Genomic DNA, 9,454 nt, shown 5'->3' on the forward strand with positions numbered 1-9,454 from the left:
TGTTAGAGAATGGTTGATGTATGGAACCACTGTATGATGTTATGCATGTTTGCTTTGTAAGTTCACAACTTTTACTATACACTTAATTGTTTATGTATGTTAATATATACATATAAAATAAAAAATAATAATAGGGTTGGTTGGGGGAAAATACTTTGGTTAGTAGTAACATTTTGACAATGCTCTTTAATCATTAGTTAAAAATTTTTAACAACAATGTAAGTTATTGGTGGTAGGGTGAGTTATGAGAGTCCTGTATGATGATATATATGTTTGTTTTGTAAGTTCACAACTATTATGTATAAGTATGTTTATGTATAAGTGATACACTTCAATAAATTAACTTTAAAAAGTGAAAACAAATGCAAGGTTCTGTATACATGTTATGAATGTCCTTTAAAAAAATAGTAAAGTGAGTAATTCTAACTAAATCTCTTTCTATTATTTCCTACGATGAATAATGAAGTATTTTTCCACTTTCTTTTTTTATACATATACTTTTTATTTTTTAAAGATACTTAGCTTACATAAATGTTACATAAAAAATATAGAAGATTCCCACATGCCCCGCTCCCTACCCTTCCCACATTTTCCCACATTAACACCATCCTTTATTAGGGTGGTTCAGTTGTTTCAATTGATGAACACATTCTGGAGCATTGCCACTAAGCGAGGATCATAGTTTACATTGTACTTTACACTCTTTCCTGCACAATTTTGTAAATTATGACAAGATATATAATGGCCTGTATCTGTCATTGCAATGTTATTCAGGATAATTCCCAAGTCCTGAAAATGCCTCCATAATACACTTATTTTTCCCTCTCCTTCTCCTCAAAACCACTGCCTCCACATCAGTCATAAATGTTCTTCCATTGCTAGAATCACAGTAAGTCTATAGTATAATAACAGTAAGTCTACTCTAGTCCATCATTCATTCCCCAATCCTGAGGATTCTGGGATGGTGATGCCCATTCCACCTCTTATTGAGAGTGGGCTTAAATCCCGTGGGGCTGATGAATGGGTCTATCTTGCTTGCAGTTGTAGACTCTCTCTGTTCCTTGGAATGGTCATTTTCCATCATTGTCTCCTTGTTAGTTGTCCTGGGTAAGTCCAATGAACTGAGATTAGGTGTTGCAACTCTGTTAAGATTCAGGTCCCAACTGGCACATGAACAGCACAAAGATTTAAGTCCTTTGGATACACACCTATCAACTCTAGTACTAACTATAGGTTCAAATAGGGGGGGCAGAAGAGTCTTGTGTAGGGAAACTATAACTGAGTCCAACTCTGTCACACTGAGGTGCATAAATTCCAAAGTAGGACCCACTGTCAGAGTGCCAAACTCCTGAGCCTGTCTGCCTTGACTATAGTTTCTGGGTGTCTCCAGAGCCCTCAGAAGCTGTACTATTTGAGGCAATATTTACTTTGGCAGTCAATGAGATCTTGCTGAGACTTGCATAAGCGTAACCTCTGGAATGGCTGCCTGACTCACTTTGAAGTCTCTTAGCCATATAAACTCATTTGTAATTACCCTTTCCCCCTTTTGGTCAAGGTATTTTTCCAGTCGCATTGCTAGTTGGTGCTTAGTAGTAATCCCTCAAGGCCAGGAAGGCTCATCCCCAGGAGTCACATCCTATGCTGGGGGAAAGTAATGCATTTATATTCTGAGTTTGGGTTAGAGAGGGGTCAGATTTGAGCAAGAAGGTGGCCTTCAGGAGGTAACTCTTAGGCACCTTATAATACTAGGTTATGTTTCAATTTCAAAAGTAAAGTTTCATAAGTACAGTCATCAATATCAAGGGCCTTTCAATGGTCCACCCTCCTTCACTAGTTATTGCCCCTGTACTCAGGGGATTCTTGCTGTCCCACTAGAGAATGTAGCAGAACTCCCCAGGATGGGAATTCAGTGTTCTTTCAGTTATTGTGTGGATCTCTACCCACTGTGACTATTGGACTCATTCATATGCCTGAACACTTGGACTCATTCATATGCCTTAAAAGTATGCCCCAGGTAAACCTCCTCTCATGCATCCCCCATCACTGACACCCCACACGGGTGATCCTCCCCTGCCACAGTTGTTATCCTTCTGTGGTCCAAAACTTTTTCAAAAATGAGCCAACAAAATAACTGAATAAAATTAATAAGAAAAAGAAATAAAAATGAGTTTTAAAAATGACAAATAAAATACAAAAAATTAAAAAGAATTTGAAATAATGAAAAATAATTAAAAAATAAAAAAATGTTTACATTATGTTTTTCACCACTGTAAGATCTGTTCTCTTGTATGTACGGTGGCATTTTCTTCCACTGATTCCCCCAGTGTATTATATTTTTCACTTTATCTTCAAAAAAAGCTTTAAGTTACAGAAAAGTCACAGAATACAGGGGATTCCCATATACCCAACATCCTTCTCCTTTTCCCCTTTTCACTATTTTTAAAAAAGATTTATTATAATTAATGGTTGTAATACAGTATTGTCTTTTAAATGTAGCCTTATATCCTTACAATCTTTTTCTAAAAATCTTATTTTAATTCAAGTACTTGTACCACATATTTACAGGTCTGTCATCATCTGTTGAGATTAACTGTATAAATTGTAAAGTTCACTGCTCACCTCTCTTTCTGCTCCTATTTATTTCTCCTTATTCTATTTTTTTCCTGCCTCTTTCATGTTAGTTTAAGCATTTACTCCAGTTTTTCTCTAAGATCTATTATGTAGGTTACACTCTCTCAGAATTATTTCCGATTTTCAAACATCATTATATACCTTAACAGATGAATGACATCTTGGTTGGTTACAGGATTCTTGTTGAGTTATTATTTCTTAGTAGTGATTCTACCATTTTCTAGCTTTTAAAGGTGGATAAGTGAAGATCAAGGTCAATCTGACACTTATTTCTTAGAAGTTAACTTCTCTCTGTGTAAATACTTCTGGCTTTCCTCTTAATTCTTCAACTTTGTAGATTTTTTCAGTCTATGCTGACTATATGTCTTTTCTCATCAATCAGGACTGAGACCTGCAGACTCAGCCTATTTTCAACACAGATATGTCTTTATTCTATTATTTATTTGTTGCCCATCTCCTATCTTTTGTTTATTTCTTTTTGGCTATAGTAGCCACATTTCAGGATTTTTGGATCTATCCTAAAAACTTTAAAATTTTCCATCATTTCACATTTTTTAGATATTTCACTTTTTTCCTTTTGGCTATACTGTGTATCTGGGCTCAATGGCTATACTTTACTAAATTGTGTAGCTGAGAAATCATGTTTCTTTTTTGAAACAGAAACTACTTTTATTATTTTATTATCATTATTATTTTGTTCAAGTTACTGTCTTTTTCCTTGTGGTAGGCAGAGTTCTAAGATGATCCCCAAGATTCCCATCATCTGGTGTACATTCCCTATATAATTCCCTTGCTTGGATATGGAAGGGGCCTGTGAGTATGATGTGAATGTCACCCCTTGCTTAGATTATGATTTATGAGAAATAAATAGGAGAGTCACCACTGTGATTGAACATCTTAGCTATGATTAACAGTATAGTTTTTTTTTCCTTCAGAATGCAGCTAATGAAGAGCTTGTATGTATAATAAAAGTGTCAATTTTTCCATTTTCTTGATATTTACTTGTACTTGCATTATTATTGTTAATTTTAATTCTTGATGTGTGTTTTAGATTCCTCATTGCTAAAGCAAATGCCATGAAATGAGCTGGCTTAAACAATGAGAATTTATTGGCTCATGGTTTTGAGGCTAGGAGAAGCCCAAAATCAAGGTAGCATCAAGGCAGTGCTTTCTCCCAGAAGACTGTCTTTCTGAGGATGGCAGCCTGCCTGCGGTACTTGATCCTTGGTTCCTCTGTCACAAATCTGTGCACATGGCAGCCCCTCCTGGCTTCTTCCTTCTCTTCCAGGTTTGTTGACTTCAGCTTCTGGCTGATCCTTCTGGCTCGTTCTCTCCCTGTGACCTTCCACATAAGATCTTCAGTAAGAGGATTAGGACCCTTCCTGGTTCAACAGAGCCCCACCTTAAAACTGAAGTGACCTTATCTAAAGGTCCTATTTAAAATGGGTTCACACCCACAAGAATGGATAAAGTTTAGGAACATACTTTTCTGGGTTACATAGCTCCAAACTACCACAGTGTGTTACAGGAATCTTTCTAGCCATTAGTCCATTTTTTGAGGGCTAGTTTAGTTAAAACCAAATAATTTAATATATAAATATACTTAACTAGATACAAATAAACAGCAATGTCTTCCATACCTTTGAAAGAAAACCTTCCTCTGGGGGTGCTACTATCAAACCCTGCAGTCTGTAGTTCTCCTACTTGTCCCTCATGCACTCAGGGAGGGCACCAGGATCATCTTGTGTATATTAAATTTTAGTATATGCATGTTTATTGAATTATAGACAAAATTGTTATAAATGCAGGCCTAAAATTCCCTTTTTAATATCCCTTGGGTGAACACATCTGACTTTTGAGACCACTGGTCTGAAGAATTTCTTTGATCACCCTCAAATATTTTATTAAGTATCTATACTAAACAATGCTCTCACTCTCTAGCAAGTGATATCTTGCAACATAGACACAGAACCTTACCACTTTTTAAAGGAGTTATTTGTGTTATTTGCAGTGAAAAACAATTTGAAATTGTTTTCCTTAGTTTACAATTTTAATAGTATATTTACCCATGATTTTGGGTTGTTACAGGTAATTTTACATTATTGAGCACTTATTATAAGCAAGACACATACGAGACTCTCTAAATGCTACTGAATTCAATTCTTTTTCTTGTTTCAGTAGTTATTTCTAACAAGTGAATTTGTTGTTTTGTTTTTGCTTCTGTGTTTTAGCCAGTTTAAAGATATAGAAGCTGAAGCTTAGAGATGTTGGGAATTTGCTGATGTCACAAATCTTGTAATAAACAGAGCTGAGATTCAAATTCAGGTCTATCTGACTTAAAATTATTTTTTCCTAAGCACTACATTATGTCAGATGGTTTCTATACTTTTAATAATAAGTGAAAATGACTGGAACTGTGTCATAATTGCCTTTATTACCATACAACCTGGTTCAGTGCTTGTCACATAAACTTATAAGACTAAACCAGAGGTAATGAGAAAGGAAGGCAAATGATTAAACATTGAGGTGGTGATAGGCTAGCAGGGAGCTTGAAAGGGCATAAAAATAATTGATTTAGATATTCAGGTAATAAAAGGATTGTTAACAATCAATATTCCCCTGAAATGCCTAAGGTTGCTTACCATGTCATTTAAGGTCAATTTTCCCTTAATGATAATTTGTTTTCTCAGTTCTTCCCCAAATATTCTTGAATCATTTATGTGAATATTATTGTTACAATATCTTTTTTACTTGTGAGAGGGTTTTTTTTGTTTCAATGAACTTTCACCTTTATTATTTAAAATTACTTATTTGATCATCAGAACAACCCCAGGAAATAGTTGAGGCAAAGGATGAGGACAGAACCTAACATTCTCATTTTAAAGGTGGTAAAAAGCAGAGGTCTAGAGAATCATTATTCATATAACAAACATTCATTAAACAACTATTATGTGTCAGGCAGAAAGGGCAGAGTTCCTGTTCTGGTGGAAGACAAAGTTCCTGGGGAACAAATAACCAGAAGTTTTATGGAAGTATACATGTACCAGAGGGGAGAGAAAAAGAAAAAACTACCATATGAAAAAGACCTACAAGAGCATTACAGATGAGAAGTAAAATCATGTATAAAAGTAAGAACATTTGGCAGCAGACTTGGCCTAGTGGCTAGGGCATCCGTCTACCACATGGCAGGTCCGCGGTTCAAACCCCAGGCCTCCTTGACCCGTGTGCAGGTGGCCCATGCGCAGTGCTTATGCGCGCAAGGAGTGCCGTGCCATGCAGGGGTGTCCCCTGCGTAGGAGAGCAGCACGCACAAGGAGTGAGCCCCATAAGGAGAGCCACCCAGCGCAAAAGAAAGTGCAGCCTGCCCGGGAATGGTGCCGCACACATGGAGAACTGACACAAGATGACAACAAAAAGAAACACAGATTCCCGTGCCGCTGACAACAACAGAAGTGGACAAAGAAGATGCAGCAAATAGACACAGAGAACAGACAACCAGGGTGGGAGGAAAGGGGAGAGAAATAAATAAAGAAAATCTTTTTTTAAAAAAAAGTAAGAACATTAAATGATCAGGAAGCTTAAGGAAGCCTAAATGTAAAGAGCAAGAGGGAGAGTGGCAAGATAGTGATACTGGAGAAATAGACAGGGATTTATAAGGCCTGTTAAGGAGTTTGAATTTTATCCCAAGGGAATTAGGAAATCATTGAAGAGTTGGGGTGAAGTTGGGGCATGGCATGATCAGATTTCCATCTCTGTATTTGGGCTGTAAAGTGGGGAATGGATTACAGGGGTAAGAATGGAAATGGGGAAGCCAACTACAAAACTTTTGCCATATACTTGGCGAGAGATGAGGTTAGTTTGAATGGGTATGGGGAAGGGGAGAGGGATTAATGAATAGCTACAGGAGATTCTCAGGAGTGTCAAAAAAGATGATAACTGAAAAGTATCTAGTGGATTTAATAGTATTACATAGGTGGTCTTAGTAGAAGAAGTTTGCTAGAGTGCTGGGGGCTGAAACCAGACTGGAATTGGATAACACATGAGTAAACATGAAACAGGGAGGGAATGAAAGTGGAAGTTTGACTGTGAAGAAGAGGTGGGGGGAAGAATGATCGCTAGATAGTAATAGCAGATTAGAGGGAATTTTTAATTATGTTTCATTATTTTTTAATTGCAAGAGACTTACATATGTGTAAGTGCTGATAAGAAGCAATCAGTAGAAAAGAAGGTATTGATAACTTAGTCTTCTTTAAGATCAAACAGCTATTTATGTACAGACCTGGGATTAGCAGTTCTAGCCTTGGGATTCTGCTGATTTTACCTTACTGTCCCAGGATTAAATTATGAATTTAGACTAGAGAAAAAAAATGTCTTTTTAGAACATCACATAGTCTTTACACACATTAAATTATAGAAGAGAAAGAGAAGCTATAGCAATAGTCACCTGGTCAATATTGCAATTGGTAGAGTCATAAAGTTATGTGTATTTGTGAGGGTGAGCTTGTCCAAAAGGGTAAAACCATTAGCATAACGTGTTTCTGCTTTGTGAGGAGGGAAGCGTGTGCTGGTGATTTGCACAAAGCACCTGCCTTATTAGTCTGGTCGAGATTTTGTGAGACCAAGCTTCTAACTATTTTTGTTATAATTGTTGTTTTTGTTGATGTTGACTTTTGCATAGACTTTTGGGACTTGAAGTGGTAGAGGCATGCCAGTCTTCCATCCTAACTTCTGATAACTCCAAAATCCAAGGTTCAGTCCTCAGTACCTCCTAAAAACAAAACAAACAAATGAGAAAAACTGCTTTCATTGGGTAGCAGATGTAGCTTAGTGGTTGAGCGCCTGCTTTCCATATGTGAGCTCCTGGGTTCAATCCCTGGTACCTCCTAAAAGAAAAAGAAAAAAAGTCATAGGTCCAGAAAGTCCTCTGATTTATGTTTTACCAATGAATGAAATGTTTGTAAATTAGTGAAAATCATCAGTCTCTTTTACATAGCTTTTCTCTATAAGACTTGGTGATTGATTAATTCGAGAGCTACATTTAACACCTCTTACCAGTGTCCTTCCTCTATGTAGCTGGCCAGTGACTGTAAGGGCATGATGGTAGTTATCAAAATAATAACCAAATTCCATTTGGCTACTTAGTTCTTAGTGTATTCTTTCTTTGAAACTTCATGACAAGGGATACAATAGGGTATAGATGATTTATTGGACAGGATTTTGGCTTTCCTGGGTCTTTGGCGATAATATATGTGGTCCCTTGGCAAGTCCTAGTAACAGTAAAGATGGACTTTTTAAGTATGTTTATCCAAAATATCATTTTGAATAGGTCACCATTTGTGGGAGAATGCCTCCAAAAATGGCTGCAGTTCTCTACTCTTGCCTATAACTGTGTCGTTTGCTATGATTTTGCAGCTCCTCCTTTCATGGGGGGAAGTCTTTTCCCCACCCTGAAATTAGGGCTGCCCTTAGCCATAGAATGTAGTGAAGGTGTTGATTTTACAGTTCCTGGCCTTATGAGGCCTTGAGTGCTTCTGCTTGCTTTCTCAGGACCCCTAGCATGGCCATGCGAATGAGCCCAGGCTAGTCTGCTGGAGGAGGACAGACCGTTCACCAGATCTATGTAAGCCCAGTTTTCTCAAATGTGGTATCAGACATGGACAGAGCCCAACAAGATGAGAAACCACCTGCCCCAATGGCAGCCTACAACAACACATGAAGGTTCCCTGCCACAACCGGATAAACAATTAAACACAGTCTGAACTGTCACCTCTCAGAGAACCGAGGAAGCTAAGGCTGCATTGGGGTGAAGCCCTCACTTCATCCTGCGCCTAGCACCTCACAGGCGCTCTCCTGCACAATGGCCTCTGTCTCCGAGCTTGCCTGTATCTACCCGGCCCTCATACTCCACGACGATGAAGTCACCGTCACAGAGGATAAGATCAATGCCCTCATTAAAGCAGCTGGTGTAAATGTTGAACCTTTCTGGCCTGGCTTGTTTGCAAAGGCCCTGGCCATTGTCAGCCCTGGGAGCCTCATCTGCAATGTAGGGGCTGGTGGACCTGCCCCAGCAGCAGGTGCTGCACCATCGGGATGTCCTGCCCCCACCACGGCACTGCTGCCCCAGCTGAGAAGAAAGTGGAAGCGAAGAAAGAGGAATCTGAGGAATTGGATGATGACATGCGCTTTGGTCTTTTTGACTAGACCCCTCTTTTGTAAAATGTTCAATAAAGAGCTGAACTCTAAAAAAAAAATAAAAGAATGATTAGCTACATATGATTTTTTTAACAACTAAGATTTGGTTGGTATGGTTCATTACCCAGGGGTAGCTGGCTGATTACTATTCTCTTATAATCCTCTGTTTATTTTCATCATCGTCCATGAGATAGTATCACTGAGGACAGAGTGTAGATAATAAGTTACTACAATCTTGGTGGTCTGTGCTGGGCACTGTACAAAATTACTTACATGCAGATATTTTTATGCACTCAAATTTGTTGGTTTCTCAGGGATTCTGATTCAAGAAAATATCTATTCTCATTTGAAATTATATTACTTACCACACCAGTTGTTTACATATAATGTATTTCTGGGCACAAAACTGGTTGCCTTTATTATAAACCACAGGGTGTGACCTACAGGAAATAGCACATTTTTCCTTGTCTTATTTTACAATATAATCAGTACATTTAAATCACAGAGTGAATCCAGAATATCAATCTGTTTAGCATGCCTCCATTTAATTCACTAACAATATAAAATATACATGCATTTGTCAGTTGAAATGAAAAATAATGAGGCACTTAGAGAAATTAGATTATGACAT

The 9,454-nt window shown here is 37.8% G+C and overlaps 1 pseudogene; it reads left to right on the plus strand.

Moving 5' to 3' along the window:
* The first annotated feature begins 8,488 nt into the window (after positions 1-8,488).
* Positions 8,489-8,832, plus strand: LOC101412505 (large ribosomal subunit protein P1 pseudogene; annotated as a pseudogene).
* Positions 8,833-9,454: the final 622 nt, after the last annotated feature.

The sequence above is a fragment of the Dasypus novemcinctus genome, chromosome 15 (genome assembly GCF_030445035.2).
Source record: "Dasypus novemcinctus isolate mDasNov1 chromosome 15, mDasNov1.1.hap2, whole genome shotgun sequence".
NCBI lineage: Eukaryota > Metazoa > Chordata > Mammalia > Cingulata > Dasypodidae > Dasypus > Dasypus novemcinctus.